Source organism: Oncorhynchus clarkii, chromosome 22 (assembly GCF_045791955.1).
Source record: "Oncorhynchus clarkii lewisi isolate Uvic-CL-2024 chromosome 22, UVic_Ocla_1.0, whole genome shotgun sequence".
In the NCBI taxonomy this organism is placed as follows: domain Eukaryota; kingdom Metazoa; phylum Chordata; class Actinopteri; order Salmoniformes; family Salmonidae; genus Oncorhynchus; species Oncorhynchus clarkii.
In genome coordinates, this window is record NC_092168.1 from 4,785,503 (window position 1) to 4,801,975 (window position 16,473).

Below are 16,473 nucleotides of genomic sequence, written 5' to 3' on the forward strand. Positions count from 1 at the left end.
AGGTTCTTGGCAGTCTGGCAAAGTCCATTTCCAAGCAAGGGCTTTGGGATGGAGATGCAACATGGCAGTCGTGCCAATATCTCTCATCAGCCACCTAGTGGAAGGGACTTTGTGGATCTGAGGCTCTTTCCCCTGTTGCCTCCATCATCCTCCAAATCCCACCAACATCAGCCGCCTCAGTGCGCAACTGGTCCTTGTTTGGGAACACACACACCAAAGCACGCAACAGGTTGACCAATACCTGGGTTGAAAAATTAGTGGCCACCCGGGCAAATTTAAGGCTTTTTGAGCCTGACAATGAGCAATCCTCAACAAGGTTGGAAAATGACATTGAAGATGAGGCCTCAGAGTCTGATGTTCAAGAGGTGGACATTGAGGAGGTCAAGGGAGAAGACATGGAAGCCTGAGAGGAATAGAACCAAAGCATTAGTTTCTTGACTATCATTTTACAGGTGTATGTTGAAAACGTTTTTGGGAGATCCAATGGATCATTGGGGATCCTTCAATATTACCTTTCTTTTGTTTTTCAGTGAAATCATCCCATGTGAAGAATCAACTGATTTAATTAAAGTTCAATTCGTAACTAAATTGTTTTTAAAATGTCTATTGAAAGGATTCAATCATTTGCAATTCTGTCTACTTATGATAAGGTAAAAGGTTTTTGTTTCTGTCTCTATATGATATGGTAAATATATCCAATGCAAAAAACATCTACATTGAAATGGTATTAATATTAATTTGCATATATTTCTGTTAATTCCCATATATTCCCGTTAGTTCCTATATATTCCCGTTAATTCCCATATATTCTCATTAAATCCCAGGGAAAGTTTCCCCTTCTGAATATTCCCCAAAATGTCCAACCCTAGCTCTGAGTGTCTACATTTATCCAATGTAAAAAACACAATTTCAGATGTTGCTACATAAGGCCGATTTTAGCCGGTCGGTCAGATTTACTCTCATGGGTGGCCAATTAGATCTATCTGAAAGCCACACCCCTAATAAGACACTTCTCCTGAAAATAACCTAAGGATTACATTCAAAAAGACATAGCTGCTAGGTCAACCAAGCATGAAAGTAAAAAAATACCCAACTGATGGTTAAATTAACCTATGTTTGAGTAATTCCAACAACCCAACATGTTGGGTTATTCACACAATATTTACCCAGCGCTGGGTTACCAAATAACCAAAATTGGGTGGAGGACTTGGGGGCTCTTTCATTTTTGTCCACTTTGCCTCTATTTTACCTGAAGCAGTTCCTTGGACTGACTAAATGCAAAACAGCCAACGTAAACAAGGTACATAAAATACATATTATCAGGGGAACGTGTAACACTCTAGAATACTGCAAAATTAGGCCTACCCATCCTATATTTCCCTTTTCCTCATCATTTGGTGAGGGTTAGATAGCCCCACCGGAAATGTACACATTTGATATGCTTTGAATGCAATCATATTTATGGTATTCATATTGTGTTGCAATGTTATTCAAATCCATTTGTGAATGACAAATGAAATGTATTCATCTTGAGTTTAATGTTCAGTAGGGAGGTGGGTAGTAGTTTTTTTCATTCAAGCAATCCAACACTTAGTTTACAAGTCTTGCTAAGTTGCCTTCTCCCAATCCAAGCCTCATGTATTTAAGTGATAATGCCCGGGAAGCCGGTGTTTAGAGGAAATATTGGCATGGGTGTTGTTACATATTAAAATAATGATTGACATACAGTACAAGTCAAACGTTTGGACACACCTACTCATTCAGGGGTTTTTCTCCATTGTAGAATAATAGTGAAGACATCAAAACTATGAAATAACACATATGGAGAAACCAAAAAAGTGCTGTTATATTTTGGATTCTTCAAAGTAGCCAGCCACCCTTTGCCTTGATGACAGCTTTGTACACTCTTAGCATTCTCTCAAACAGCTTCATGAGGAATGCTTTTCCAACAGTCTTGAAGTAGTTCCCACATATGCTGAGCACTTGTTAGCTGTTTTTCCTTCACTCTCTAGTCCAACTCATCTCAAACCATGTCAATTGGGTTACACAGCCTGGAGATGTGTTTTGGGTCATTGTCCTGTTGAAAAATATATGATAGTCCCACTAAGCGCAAACCAGATGGGATGGTGAATCGCTGCAGAATGCTGTGGTAGCCATGCTGGTTAAGTGTGCCTTGAATTCTAAATAAATCACAGACAGTGTCACCAGCAAAGCTCTCCCACACCATCACACCTCCTCCTTGATGCTTCACAGTGGGAACCACACATCTGTTCACCTACTCTGCGTCTCACAAAAACATGGCGGTTGGATCCAAAATTCTCAAATTTGGACTCATCAGACCCAAGGTCAGATTCCCACCGATCTAATGTCCATTGCTCGAGTTTGTTGGCCCAAGCAAGTCTCTTCTTCTTACTGGTGTCCTTTAGTAGTGGTTTCTTTGCAGACACTCGACCATGAAGGTCTGATTCACGCAGTCTCCTCAGAAAAATTCAGGTTGAGATGTGTTCGTTCTAAATGTTCCATTGCCATGGATGGCTGGCAACGTTATTATCCCTTACTTGCTAGCTAGCCAACTTTGGCTGACACAGTCATGTCAGACAGTGCAGCCATAATAACATCAAAGTAGCTGCATTTGTGTTTATTTAACTGTTTTCTAGTGCTTTTCTGGGAAACATCCATAACAATGAGCTATTGATGTGTGATTTCACCTGGCATAGAACATTTGCTCTCTCACCAGGCCACTGTTCAGAAGAGATAGTCAACTACACAGCTAACACAATCACTTCAAACTGAAGCTGGAATGACAGCAAACTAGCTGCATTTCTTGTTTTTCTATTGGCATTTCATTGTATATATCCATAAAAATGATGCTCATTCATGATTTTGATTGGCTGAGAAAAGCTTGTCTGTCTCATCCTGCCTCCTGACACGTTCATTACCATAGTACAGCTGGAGATCGAATTTCAATATAGAAACAATGTTGCAAATGTCAGATAGACAGACAACAATGTTATTACAAATCTCCGCTGTTGAAACCCAAATGCTAGTCTAAAAGAAATGTCCTCATGCTTTTTACAGCGTAGCTCTAGAATATGAATTGCCTGGCTGAGCTGATGAGACAGTGGATTGTGCAGTCAGATGGAACAGAGTAAATAGACATTTCAACATCATAGACTTACAGTGGTAACTTGTGGAGTAAACACCAGCTGCAATGTGATTTTAACCAATCAGCATCCAGGATTAGACACACCCGTTGTATAACCACACATATCCACTGTATCCCCATGCCAAACCAGTCATATAGTTGGCAGTATTTTTTTATTTCTACCATTGAGGTGGTGATAAATCTCAACAGATTGTGTAAAAAATCGGAGTTTAATAGCAGCGTTCTGGACTACAGCAGTGTAAGGCCTCCAAGGAATTGGGCAATTCATTTCATCTGAGGAGTGAACAGACAGTAGGCTAATACTATAATAAACTAGTTATTTATAGTATATGTAGGTTTTATTAGGCTAAATAAGCATTTCAGCATTTAAAAACATACAGTGGGGCAAAAAAGTATTTAGTCAGCCACCAATTGTGCAAGTTCTCCCACTTAAAAAGATGAGTGAGGCCTGTAATTTGCATCATAGGTACACTTCAACTATGACAGACAAAATGAGAAAAAAAAAATCCATAAAATCACATTGTAGGACTTTTAATGAATTTATTTGCAAATGATGGTGGAAAATAAGTATTTGGTCAATATCAAAAGTTTATCTCAATACTTTGTTAAATACCCTTTGTTGGAAAGGACAGAGGTCAAACGTTTTCTTTAAGTCTTCACAAGTTTTTCACACACTGTTGCTGGTATGTTGGCCCATTCCTCCATGCAGATCTCCTCTAGAGCAGTGATGTTTTGAGGCTGTTGCTGGGCAACACGGACCTTCAACTCCCTCCAAAGCTTTTCTATGGGGTTGAGATCTGGAGACTGGCTAGGCCACTCCAGGACCTTGAAATGCTTCTTACAAAGCCACTCCTTCGTGTGTTTGGGATCATTGTCATGCTGAAAGACCCAGCCACGTTTCATCTTCAATGCCCTTGCTGATGGAAGGAGGTTTTCACTCAAAATCTCACGATACATGGCCCCATTCATTCTTTCCTTTACATGGATCAGTCGTCCTGGTCCCTTTGCAGAAAAACAGCCCCAAAGCATGATGTTTCCACCCCCATGCTTCACAGTAGATATGGTGTTCTTTGGATGCAACTCAGCATTCTTTGTCCGCCAAACACGACGAGTTTGGTTTTTACCAAAAAGTTATATTTTGGTTTCATCTGACCATATGACATTCTCCCAATCTTCTTCTGGATCATCCAAATGCTCTCTAGCAAACTTCAGACGGGCCTGGACATGTACTGGCTTAAGCAGGGGGACACGTCTGGCACTGCAGGATTTGAGTCCCTGGCGGCGTAGTGTGTTACTGATGGTAGGCTTCGTTACTTTGGTCCCAGCTCTCTGCAGGTCATTCACTAGGTCCCCCCGTGTGGTTAGCCACAATTGGTGGCTGACTAAATACTTTTTTGCCCCACTGTATATCATTTATAATGGCTACATGAAAGACAATGTTCATTTATTTGAATAAATTCAGCGAAAGATGGAATACAGCATTACTTAAGTCTCTAATGAATGTTTGGTATTCTAAACAGTTTTTGTGCTTTTTACAGTTTAAGTCTCCTGCACAGTATAATTTCAAGATGATACATGCATAGCCATGTGTAGCTGTCAGAAGCATCACTACAGATCCGGGTTAGATCCCGGGCTGTATCACAACCATCCATGATCGGGAGTCCCATAGGGCGGTGCACAATTGTCCCTACGTCGTCTGGGTTAGGGGAGTGTTTAGCAGGGGGGGGCTTTACTTGGCTCATTGCGCTCTAGCGACTCCTTGTGGCAGGCCGAGCACCTGCATGCTGAGCGCCTGCAGGCTGACCTCCGCCATCAGTTGAACGGTGTTTCCTCCACCATATTGGTGCTGCTGTCTGCAAGGTTAAGCGAGCGGGTGTAAAGAAGCGCGGTTTGGGCATGTTTCGGATGCTGGCCTTCTAGGCAGATTTGCAAAGGAAAAGCCATATCTCAGACTGGCCTATAAAAATAAAAGATTAAGATGGGCAAAAGAACACAGACATGAGACAAAGGAACTCTGCCTAGAGTCCAGCATCCCGGAGTCGCCTCTTCACTGTTGATGTTGAGACTGGTGTTTTGCGGTTACTATTTAATGAAGCTGCAAGTTAAGGACTTGAGGCATCTGTTTCTCAAACTAGATACTAATGTACTTGTCCTCTTGCTCAGTTGGGCATCGGGGCCTCCCACTCCTCTTTCTATTCTGGTTAGAGCCAGTTTGCTCTGTTCTGTCAAGGGATTAGTACACAGCGTTTTACGAGATCTTCAGTTTCTTGGCAATTTCTCACATGGAATAGCCTTCATTTCTCAGAACAAGAACAACCTAATGAGTTTCAAAAGAAATTCTTTGATTCTGGCAATTTTGAGACTGTAATAAACTAGTCTGAAGGACAGTTTTATTGCTTCTTTAATCAGAACAAAAGTTTTCAGCTGTGCTAACATAATTGCAAAAGGGTTTTCTAATGATCGATTAGCCTTTTAAAATGATCAAATTTGATTAGCTAACACAACATGCCATTGGAACACTGGAGTGATGGTTGCTGATAATGGGCCTCTATATTTCTTCAAAAATCTGTCGTTTCCTGCTACAATAGTCATTTACAACGTTAATAATGTCTACACTGTATTTCTGATCAATTTGATGTTATTTTAATGGACAAAAAATATGCTTTTCTTTCAAAAACAAGGACATTTCTAAGTGCCCCCAAACTTTTGAACGGTAGTGTATGTCTAAAATACAAATCTGGATTCAGAAGTTGTCAGGATATGGTACAAATTCACAAAACTCTAAATATGCATTGGAAAGGGGCTGTATTCTCTGGAATATCGTAACTGTGTCATGAAAAGATTTCCCCTGATATGGACCCTGATTTAACCAAAGAGGCACCAATTTCATCATGACTTTTACTGAAGTAATCTTTTAAGTTACCATTTACATCCATCACCATTACATCAGGTGGATGAAACTGAAGCAGAGAAGGACAATAAATGTCCTTTAAAGATGCACTATGCAGAAATCACTCCGCCATTTCCTGGTTGCTAAAATTAGAATAGTTTATGTGACAAAACAAGCAAGTATAGTGTAGATAATCAAACAAAACATTGTCACATGTGCCGAATACAACAGGTATTAGACCTTCCCGTGAAATGCTTACTTACAAGCCCTTAGCCAACAGTGCAGTTCAAGAAAGAGTTCACTTCACTAGGGTAGGCGGCAGCATTCGGAATTAAACTGCCTGCTACTCAGGCCCAGAAGATAGGATATGCATATAATTAGTAGAGTTGGATAGAAAACACTCTAAAGTTTCCAACACTGTTAAAATATTGTCTGTGAGTATAACATAACTGATATGGCAGGCGAAAACCTGAGGAAAATCCAACCAGGAAGTACTATTATTTTGAAAGGCTGTTTTTCCATTGAAAGCCTATCCACCATACAAAGACGTAGGACCCAGTTCATGAGCTTTATGGCTTCCTCAACATGTGACCAGTCTTTAGGCAATGTTTCAGGCTTTTACTCTGAAAAATGAGGGAGATGCAGCACTTTCAATCAGTGGCCAGTGGAAATATCCATTCATCAGCCATGAGCCTGATCCGGAACACGCCTTTCTTGTTTCTCCTTTCCTATTGACAAAGCTTTTGTCCGGTTGAAATATTATTGATTATGACAAAAACAACCGGAGGCTTGATTTTAAACATTGTTTGGCATGTTTCTACTAACTTTTATTGTACTTCTTAAAAACTTTTCGTCCGGACTTAGTGCACGCACCTTCTACATTCGGATTACTGGACAAAACGCACCAACAAAGCGGAAGTACTTGGAAATAAAGATTAACTTTATCGACCAAAACAAACTTATTATTACTTATTGTCTAACATGGAGACCTGGGAGTGCCACCAGATGAAGATCAAAGGTAAGTGATTAATTTTAATGCTATTTCTGACTTTTGTGACACTCTCCTTGGTTGGAAAATGGCTGTATGGATTTCTGTGGCTTGGTGCTGACCTAAAATAATCGCAAAGTGTGCTTTCGCCGTAAAGTTTTTTTCAAATCTGACACAGCGATTGCATTAAAGAGAAGTTTATCTGTATTCGTATGTTTAACACTTGTATCTTTTATTAATGTTTATGATCAGTATTTCTGTTATTTAATGTGGCTCTCTGCACTTTTACTGGATGTTTGTTTTACACAATGCATTTCTGAACATAAAACACACCAATATCAAATGAGGTTTTTGGACAAAAAGATTAACTTTATCGAACAAAACACAAATTTATTGTGTAACATGAAGTCCTGTGAGTGCCATCTTATGAAGATCATCGAAGGTTAGTGATTAATTTAATCGCTATTTCTGACGCTAGCGTCCCACATGTACCAGAGAGGAAAATATTTACCAAATAAAGAAAAGTAAAAAATAATTAAAAAGCAACACAATAAAATGACAATAATGAGGCCTTTCAAAGCTTGTCATTGCTACCGATGTGAGTGCTACAGGGCAGTTATCATTTAGGCAGGTTACCTACCTTTAGGGGCGGCAGGTGGTAGTGGTTAGAGTGTTGGGCCAGTAACCGAAAGGTTACTGAATTGAATACCCCAGCTGACAAGGTAAAAATCTGTTGTTCTGCCCATGAACATGCAGTTAACCCTCTGTTCCCCGGTAGGCCGTCATTGTAAATAAGAATTTGTTCTTAACTGACTTGCCGAGTTAAATAATGGTTCAATAAAAAAAACATTTAAAAACCTTTGCTTCCTTGGGCACAGGGACTGTGGTGGTCTGCTTGAAACATGTAGGTATTACAGACTCGGTCAGGGAGAGGTTGAAAATGTCAGTGAAAACACTTGCCAGTTGGTCCACGCATGCTTTTTAAATAATATTTGTTTTACCTTTATTTAGCTTCTTATGGCTGGGAGCAGTATTGAGTAGCCTGGATGAATAAGGTGCCCAGTTTAAACTGCCTGCTACTCAGGCCCAGAAGTTACGATATGCATATTATTAGTGGATTTGGATAGAGAACCCTCTGAAGTTTCTAAAACTGGTTGAATGATGTCTGTGAGTATAACAGAACTCATATGGCAGGCAAAAACCTGAGGTATCTGAGGTTTGTAGTTTCAACTCTTTGCCTATCCAAGATACAGTGTAAATTTGGTACGATTGCACTTCCTAAGGCTTCCACTCGATGTCAACAGTTTTTAGAACCTTGTTTGAGGCTTCTACTGTGAAGGAGGAGAGAATGAAAGCTGTTTCAACCAGAGGTCTAACTGAAGGCCATGAGCTGATCACGCTTGCTCCCGTGAGAGATAGCTGCGTTCCATTGCATTTCTAAAGACAAAGGAATTCTCAGGTTGGAACATTATTGTAAGATTTATGTTAAAAACATCCTAAAGATTGATTCTATACATCATTTGACATGTTTCTACGTAATTTAACTTTTTGGACAATTCGTCTGAACAAGTGCATTATGCATTTGGATTACTGGGCTAAACGCGCAAACAAAAAGGAGGTATTTGACAATAAATTATGGACTTTATCGAACAAAACAAACATTTATTGTGGAACTGGGATTCCTGGGAGTGCATTCTGATCAAGATCATCAAAGGTAAGTGAATATTTATAATGCTATTTCTGACTAATGTTGGCTCCACAACATGGCGGTTATCTGTATGGCTTGTTTTTGTGTCTGAGCGCTGAACTCAGATATTGCATGGTGTGCTTTATCCGTAAAGCTTTTTTGAAATCTGACACAGGGGTTGCATTAAAGAGAAGTATATTTATAATTCCACACATAACACTTGTATCTTTTATCAATGTTTATTATGAGTTTTTCTGTAAATTGATGTGGCTCTCTGCAAAACCACCGGATGTTTTGGAAGCAAAACATTACTGAACATAACGCGTCAATGTAAACTGAGATTAAGTTTATCGAACAAAACATACATGTATTGTGTAACATGAAGTCTTATGAGTGTCATCTGATGAAGATCATCAAACGTTAGTGATTAAATTTATCTCTATTTGTGCTTTTTGTGACTCCTCTCTTTGGCTGGAAAAATGGCTGTGTTTTTCTGTGACTAGGCGGTGACCTAACATATATGTTTGGTGTGCTTTCGCTGTAAAGCCTTTTTGAAATCGGACACTGTGGTGGGATTAACAACAAGTGTATCTTTAAAATGGTGTAAAACACTTGTATGTTTAAGGAATTTTAATTATGAGATTTCTGTTGTTTGAATTTGGCACCCTGCGCTTTCACTGGCTGTTGTCATATCGATTCCGTTAGCGGGATTTCAGCCGTAAGAAGTTTTAACTAGGCAAGTCAGTTAAGAACAAATTCACATTTTCAATGATGGCCTAGGAACAGTGGGTTAACTGCCTTGTTCAGGGGCAGAACGACAGTACACGTCCTGGTAATCCATCTGGCTTTGTGAATGTTGACCTGTTTAAAAGTCTTGCTCACATCGGCTACCGAGAGCGTTATCACACAGTCTTCCGGAACAGCTGGTGCTCTCATGCATGCTACCGTGTTGCTTGCCTCAAAGTGAGTATAAAAGGCATTTAGCTCGTCTGGTAGGCTCCTGTCACTGGGCAGCTCGCGGCTGTGTTTCCATTTGTAGTCCGTAATAGTTTTCAAGCCCTGCCACATCTGACGAGCGTCAGAGCCGGTGTCGTAGGATTCAATCTTAATCCTGTATTGAGGCTTTGCCTGTTTGATGGTTCGTCTGAGGGCGCATCGGGATTTCTTATAAGTGTCCGGATTTGTGTCCAGTTGAAAGCGGCAGCTGTAGCTTTTAGCTCGATGCAGATGTTGCCTGTAATCCATGGCTTCTTGTTGCGGGCAAAGACGGCACGGTCGGTGGTGATGCAATGTCAACACAATAGTCCACGTCAGTTTCTCACTGGCATCAAATGACTGTTTTACGAGAAGGGCCTTGAATTATAGTTTCAGTAACATGTGGGCATTTAATTGTTAGTTTGGCTTCGGCCTGTTGGGCAAACACATTTCCATGTGTTGATGTTGCGCAAAAACAAAGCAGCTTTTTGTTGTTGAAGAGCTTAAAAAGTTGTTATTTTGTATTCTTGAGACACTCTCACACCAACAATTAGGCTATTGGGACTCTGTGATTTGAATTGGAGCCTAGCAGAGCACGTAGGGGGTAAATAGGGTAGAGAAAAGTAAGAATGGAGGCTACTTCCAATGCTGTACCCCCCCCCCCCCCCAAAAGAAGAAAAAACTGACCTGCCTACGTACATTGCATGCAAATGTCCCCACTCGAAAGGGACACAGGGACAATGCAGTATGTTCAAGAGTGCCTTGTTTGACGTCAGTGAATTGTAGCAAACGCATGCCTACTGGTAAGAGAGCGAAACGATTAGAGGTTTCTTTCGTTTCACAGTTAAGGTGAGCTACAGTCAGGTCCAAAATTAGTAATAAGTAATGTATTTTTTTTTTTTTACGTATAGTCACTGTGGGGATGACGTTGCTGATGCACTTATAGATGAAGCCGATGACTGAGGTGGTACTCTCCTCAATGCCATTAGATGAATCCCGGAACATATTCCAGTCTGTGCTAGCAAAAGAGTCCTGTAGCGTAGCATCCGCGTCATCTGACCACTTCCGTATTGAGCGAGTCACTGGTGCTTCCTGCTTTAGTTTTTGCTTGTAAGCAGGAATCAGGAGGATAGAATTATGGTCAGATTTGCCAGGTGGAGGGCAAGGGAGAGCTTTGTATGTGTCTGCGTGTGTGGAGTAAAGGTGGTCTAGAGTTTTTTTCCCCTCTGGTTGCACATGTGAGATGCTGGTAGAAATTAGGTAAAACGGATTTCAGTTCACCTGCATTAAAGTCCCCGGCCACTAGCAGGCCCGCTTCTGGACAAGCATTTTCTTGTTTGCCTATGGCCTTATACAGCTCATTGAGTGCGGTCTTAGGGCCAGCATCGCTTTGTGGTCGTCAATAGACGGCTACGAATAATATAGATGAGAACTCTCTTGGTAGATAGAGTACCTTATGATAAGCTGTAGACCACACTATCTCAGGCGAGTAATACCTTGAGACTTCTTTAATATTACACTTCGCGCACCAGCTGTTATCGATAAACAGAAACACACCCCACCCCTCGTCTTACCAGACGTAGATTCTCTGTCCTGCCGATGCATGAAAAATTACGCCAATTCTATATTATCCGTGTTGTTGTTCAGCCACGATTCGGTGAAACATAAGATATTACAGTTTTTAATGTCCTGTTGGTAGGATAATCTTTTTTTCTTTTCCAATGATTGCACATTGATCAATAGAAATGTTGGCAGTGGAGTACACACTCGCCTACAAATCTCAGAAGGCAGCCCGACCTCCACTCCCTTTTTTTCTGTCTTTTCTTCACGCAAATGACGTGATCATTGTGCCACCTAAACTGCTTTGAAATACAGTATATTTTCCATAACCAAAAATATTGCTTTTTCAGCTGTTTGAAGCTGGTGTACAAAACCAAAAGTAAAAGAAGCAAAACAACGTATCTTAAGCACCGGAATCATAGAAACAGTTCTACCGCTTATTAGATTTGCTTTTAATAAATATGACAGATCTACCATTTCTATGTGAATTTGGTTGGGTCATCCAAAACGTTACATATTGCAGCTTTATTTAAATGTGATCCAAGGGATTTTGATACATTTTCCAGATTTTCTTTGACAGAGGGGAGCCCACATTCACAAAAAAAAGTTATTAAATTCACATGAGAACATCAGGATCACTATGGGTATACTTTGTTCCATCACAACTGTTACTATTTGTGGGCTAGCTAGTTAGCAAGCTAGCAGGTGGGGGTAGTTGACTCGTGGAGAAATCCATGTATGGATGAAATATATTATGGCCATAAAAGTATTTTCTTGCAAGTTGTGACCTTTTTATTTTGTTAAAGGGATAGTTCACCCAATTTACAAAATTACATACAGTGTATTCACGCTAGAGGTCGACCGATTATGATTTTTCAACGCCGATACCGATTATTGGAGGACCAAAAAAAAAGTCGATACCGATTAATCGGACGATTTATTTTATTTATTTATAATAATGACAATTACAACAATACTGAATGAACACTTAATTTATCTTAATATAATACATCAATGAAATCAATTTAGCCTCAAATAAATAATGAAACATGTTCAATTTGGTGTAAATAATGCAAAAACAAAGTGTTGGAGAAGTAAGTAAAAGTGCAATATGTGCCATGTCAGAAAGTTAACGTTTAAGTTCCTTGCTCAGAACATGAGAACATATGAAAGCTGGTGGTTCCTTTTAACATGAGTCTTCAATATTCCCAGGTAAGTAGTTTTAGGTTGTAGTTATTATAGGAATTATAGGACTATTTCCCTCTATACCATTTGTATTTCATTAACCTTTGACAATTGGATGTTCTTATAGGCACTTTAGTATTGCCAGTGTAACAGTATAGCTTCCGTCCCTCTCCTCACTCCTCCCTGGGCTCCTACCAGCAACACAACGACAACAGCCACCATCGAAGCATCGTTACCCATGCAGAGCAAGGGGAACAACTACTAGAAGGCTCAGAGCGAGTGACGGTTGAAACGCTATTAGCGTGAGCTAACTAGCTAGCCATTTCACTTCGGTTACACCAGCCTCATCTCGGGAGTTGATAGGCTTGAAGTCATAAACAATGCAATGCTTGACGCACAACGAAGAGCTGCTGGCAAAACGCAAAGAAAGTGCTGTTTGAATGAATGTTACGCGCCTGCTTCTGCCTACCACCGCTCAGTCAGATACTTAGATAATTGTATGCTCAGTCAGATTATATGCAACGCAGGACATGCTAGATAATATCTAGTAACATCATCAACCATGTGTAGTTAACAAGTGATTATGATTGATTGATTTTTATAAGATACGTTTAATGCTAGCTAGCAACTTACCTTGGTTTACTGCATTCGTGTAACAGGCAGTCTCCTTGTGGAGTGCAACGAGAGAGAGGCAGGTCGTTATTGCGTTGGACTAGTTAACTGTTGGGTTGCAAGATTGGATCCCCTGAGCTGACAAGGTGAAAATCTGTCGTTCTGCCCCTGAACAAGGCAGTTAACCCACCGTTCCTAGGCAGTCATTGAAAATAAGAATGTGTTCTTAACTGACTTGCCTAGCTAAATAAAGGTATAACAAATCAAATAAAAAAATCTGCAAATCGGCGCCCAAAAATACGGCCATTCCGATTAATCGGTCGACCTCTATCTGTAAGGAAATTCAGTTGAGCAGTAAATGTCAAGCAGTGAATTTCAAACACAGATTCAACCACAAAGACCCTGGAGGTTTTCCAATGCCTCGCAAAGAAGGGCACCTATTGGTATATGGGTAAAAGAAAATACTTTGAATATCCCTTTGACCATGGTGAAGTAGTTAATTACACTATGGATGGTGTATCAATAACCCAGTCACTACAAAAATACAGGTGTCCTTCCTAACTCAGTTGTCGGAGCAGAAGGAAACCACTTAGGGATATCACAATGAGGCCAATCGTGACTTTAAAACAGTTACAGAGTTTAATGGATGTGACAGGAGAAAATTGAGGATGGATCAACAACATTGTGGTTACTCCACAATACTAACCCAAATGACAGTGTGAAAAGAAGGAAGCCTGTATAGAATACAAATATTCCAAAGCATGCATCCTGTTTGGAATAAGGCACTAAAGTAAAACTGCAAAGAAATTTGAATGCAAAGCATTGTGTTTGGGGCAAAACCAACACAACACGTCACTGAGTACCACTCTTCAAACATGGTGGTGGCTGGATCATGTTAAGGGTATGGTTGTCATAGAAAAGGTCTATGGATTTTTTTATCCCCAATTTCCATCTTGCCTCCCAAACGGGCTTGGAAGGCTAAAATCGAGTCATACGTCCTCCGAAACATGACCCACCAAACCGATCTTCTTAACACCCGCCCACTTAACCCGTACGCCAGCCGCACCAATGTGACCTAGGTCATTCAACTGATGACCTAGGTCAGCCTGCAGGCGCTCGGCCAGCCACAAGAAGTCGCTAGAGCACGATGAGCCAAGTAAAGCCCCCCCCGGCCAAACCCTTCCCTAACCCGGACGATTCTGGGCCAATTGTGCGCCGCCCTATAGGACTCCCGATCACGGCCGGTTGCGACACAGCCTGGGATCAAACCCAGGTCTGTAGTGACACCTCTAGCAGTGCGATGCAGTGCCTTAAAACGCTGTGTTAATCAAGAGGCCCTAGTGAGTGTATTTTTTAAATAAACGGAATAGAGCTAAGCACAGGCAAAATCATAGCGGAAAACATGCTTCAGTCTGCATTCCAACAGACACTGGGAGAAATTCACCTTTCAGCAGGAAAATAAGGCCAAATCTACACTGGAGTTGCTTACTCCCTGCCAAAGGTGATTCTAACATGTATTGATTCAGGAATGTGAACACATATATAAATAAGATATTTCTGTATTTCATTTTCAATATATTAGCAAAAATGTCTATATTACATCATGTTCAAAACATCTATAAGTGTCTTTGTTGAGCTTCACAATCAATTGTAGACACTTTCGGGTGATTTGGATATGATGCGCAAAAAAAATTATATTATCGGTCACATGACATAAATGGAATTTGTGCCACAAATGCTAAAATGTTAGCATGTGGAAACGGTGCCAGGGTAACGAAACCATAACATGGATAGCTGTCATACTTTGTCGAAAGACTGCTTAAAGGGTAAATAAACTAATGTAATTTTGTAATTTGGGTGAACTAGCAAGCTGGTGGCATTGATGAACCCATGCTATTACTTAGCTATCCGCCTAGCGCCACATTTTTTTATTAATTTTTTTTAAAAGATTGTAGAAGGTGGGTAAAATAAGTATTAAACGATATCACAACATGCTTCAGTCATATCATATATGTATCAACATTGGTGTCCAACACTAATCATAATCACACCTCATTCCTCTATATTTTTTAAATAGTATTTTCCTCCATGATTCTGTTTGTGGTGAAAGGTTCCTCTGTCTGCTGCGCCAGCACTATCATGTGACCTAGCGTTGGCACAACTCAGAACCATCACATCACTCTCCAGTGGAGCAGATTATAGCCAGTCTGTCTGGACTCCGTGCAATTTAGCATGTGCACATTTTCCCAGACCCAGGCATCACAATACATGTATTGAGATAAGCTGAAAATGAGGCAACTTACACTCATGCCCACAGACAGACAGACAAGTCATTGTGTGAGGGGAAACAAGCATACTTTGTCACACCAATAATAATGGTTTCCACACTGGGCCTTGCAGCAGAATGTAACAGGTGTATAAGCTAAATGTGCTCACTATTCACTATTTGCAAAAAGTATGAGTTTGCAAAACTTGAGGTGAACATATATTTGCACTTATGGGAAATTAGTCATTATAAACTATACTCAATTTCTCAAAATACAATTTGGCTCAATGCCGCATAAACCACGTTAAGCAGTGAATTAATATTTATTGGGAAGAATGCACAGCTATAAAAAAAACATTAAAAAAACTATGGTGAAATGATCAAAGTTGCACTTGCAAAAGGAATACTGAGACGACTCAAAACAGGGACCATATCACGCCATCCCTCATGTTACATTTGGGAATGTAGAAGGCAAAAGGTATTAACCTATTTTACTCCAGGGCCATTACTATAGGCCTATACTTCTACAAAGAGGTAATGTAGCCTATTATTAGCACAGTAAAGTTGTAAAATATTACACTTACCTTGACCTGCGCGCTAACTTCGTTCGTAGCCTTCCCTGTGGCACATTCCCTTGAGAGAACTTGACAGACCGACTGCATAGGGCGCAAATCCAGAAATGTTAATCACATGTCTTGTTAACAAGAGAGAAGAAAGTCTCCGCCTCCCTGCACTAACTTCAAAAGGTCAGGCTCAATAATCCTCACTAAATCCTTACGTGAATTTGTATGATGTTGATTGCTATTTGGATTTGTCTCTATTGTCGACATAAGAGGTAGGCCCTATTAAGCCTTAATAAGCCTTACATAAATATAAATAATATGAAAAACTTCCTAAAAAGTTATTCATATTGATTCAGTTTAGACAATATGGCCAAAAATATAAAAATATATTTGGGCCATGAGTATATATTTTTTAACTTGTATTTATCCTTTATGTAACCAAGGAAGTCACAATTGATATTGACATCTCTTTTTCAAGTCTGAGTGTGAGTGAGTGTGTGGTATTAGTGATTGTGCTTCAATACAATGTGTCAAAGTGTTTTGAATGTTTCCCTTATTGGCATTTCAGGACATGACATATG

General features: G+C 40.1%; 1 pseudogene; it reads right to left on the reverse strand.

Annotated features, from left to right (window-relative positions):
• The window catches only part of LOC139380649 (melanophilin-like), a 126,164-nt pseudogene extending 110,178 nt beyond the window's left edge, over positions 1-15,986 (reverse strand).
• Positions 15,987-16,473: the final 487 nt, after the last annotated feature.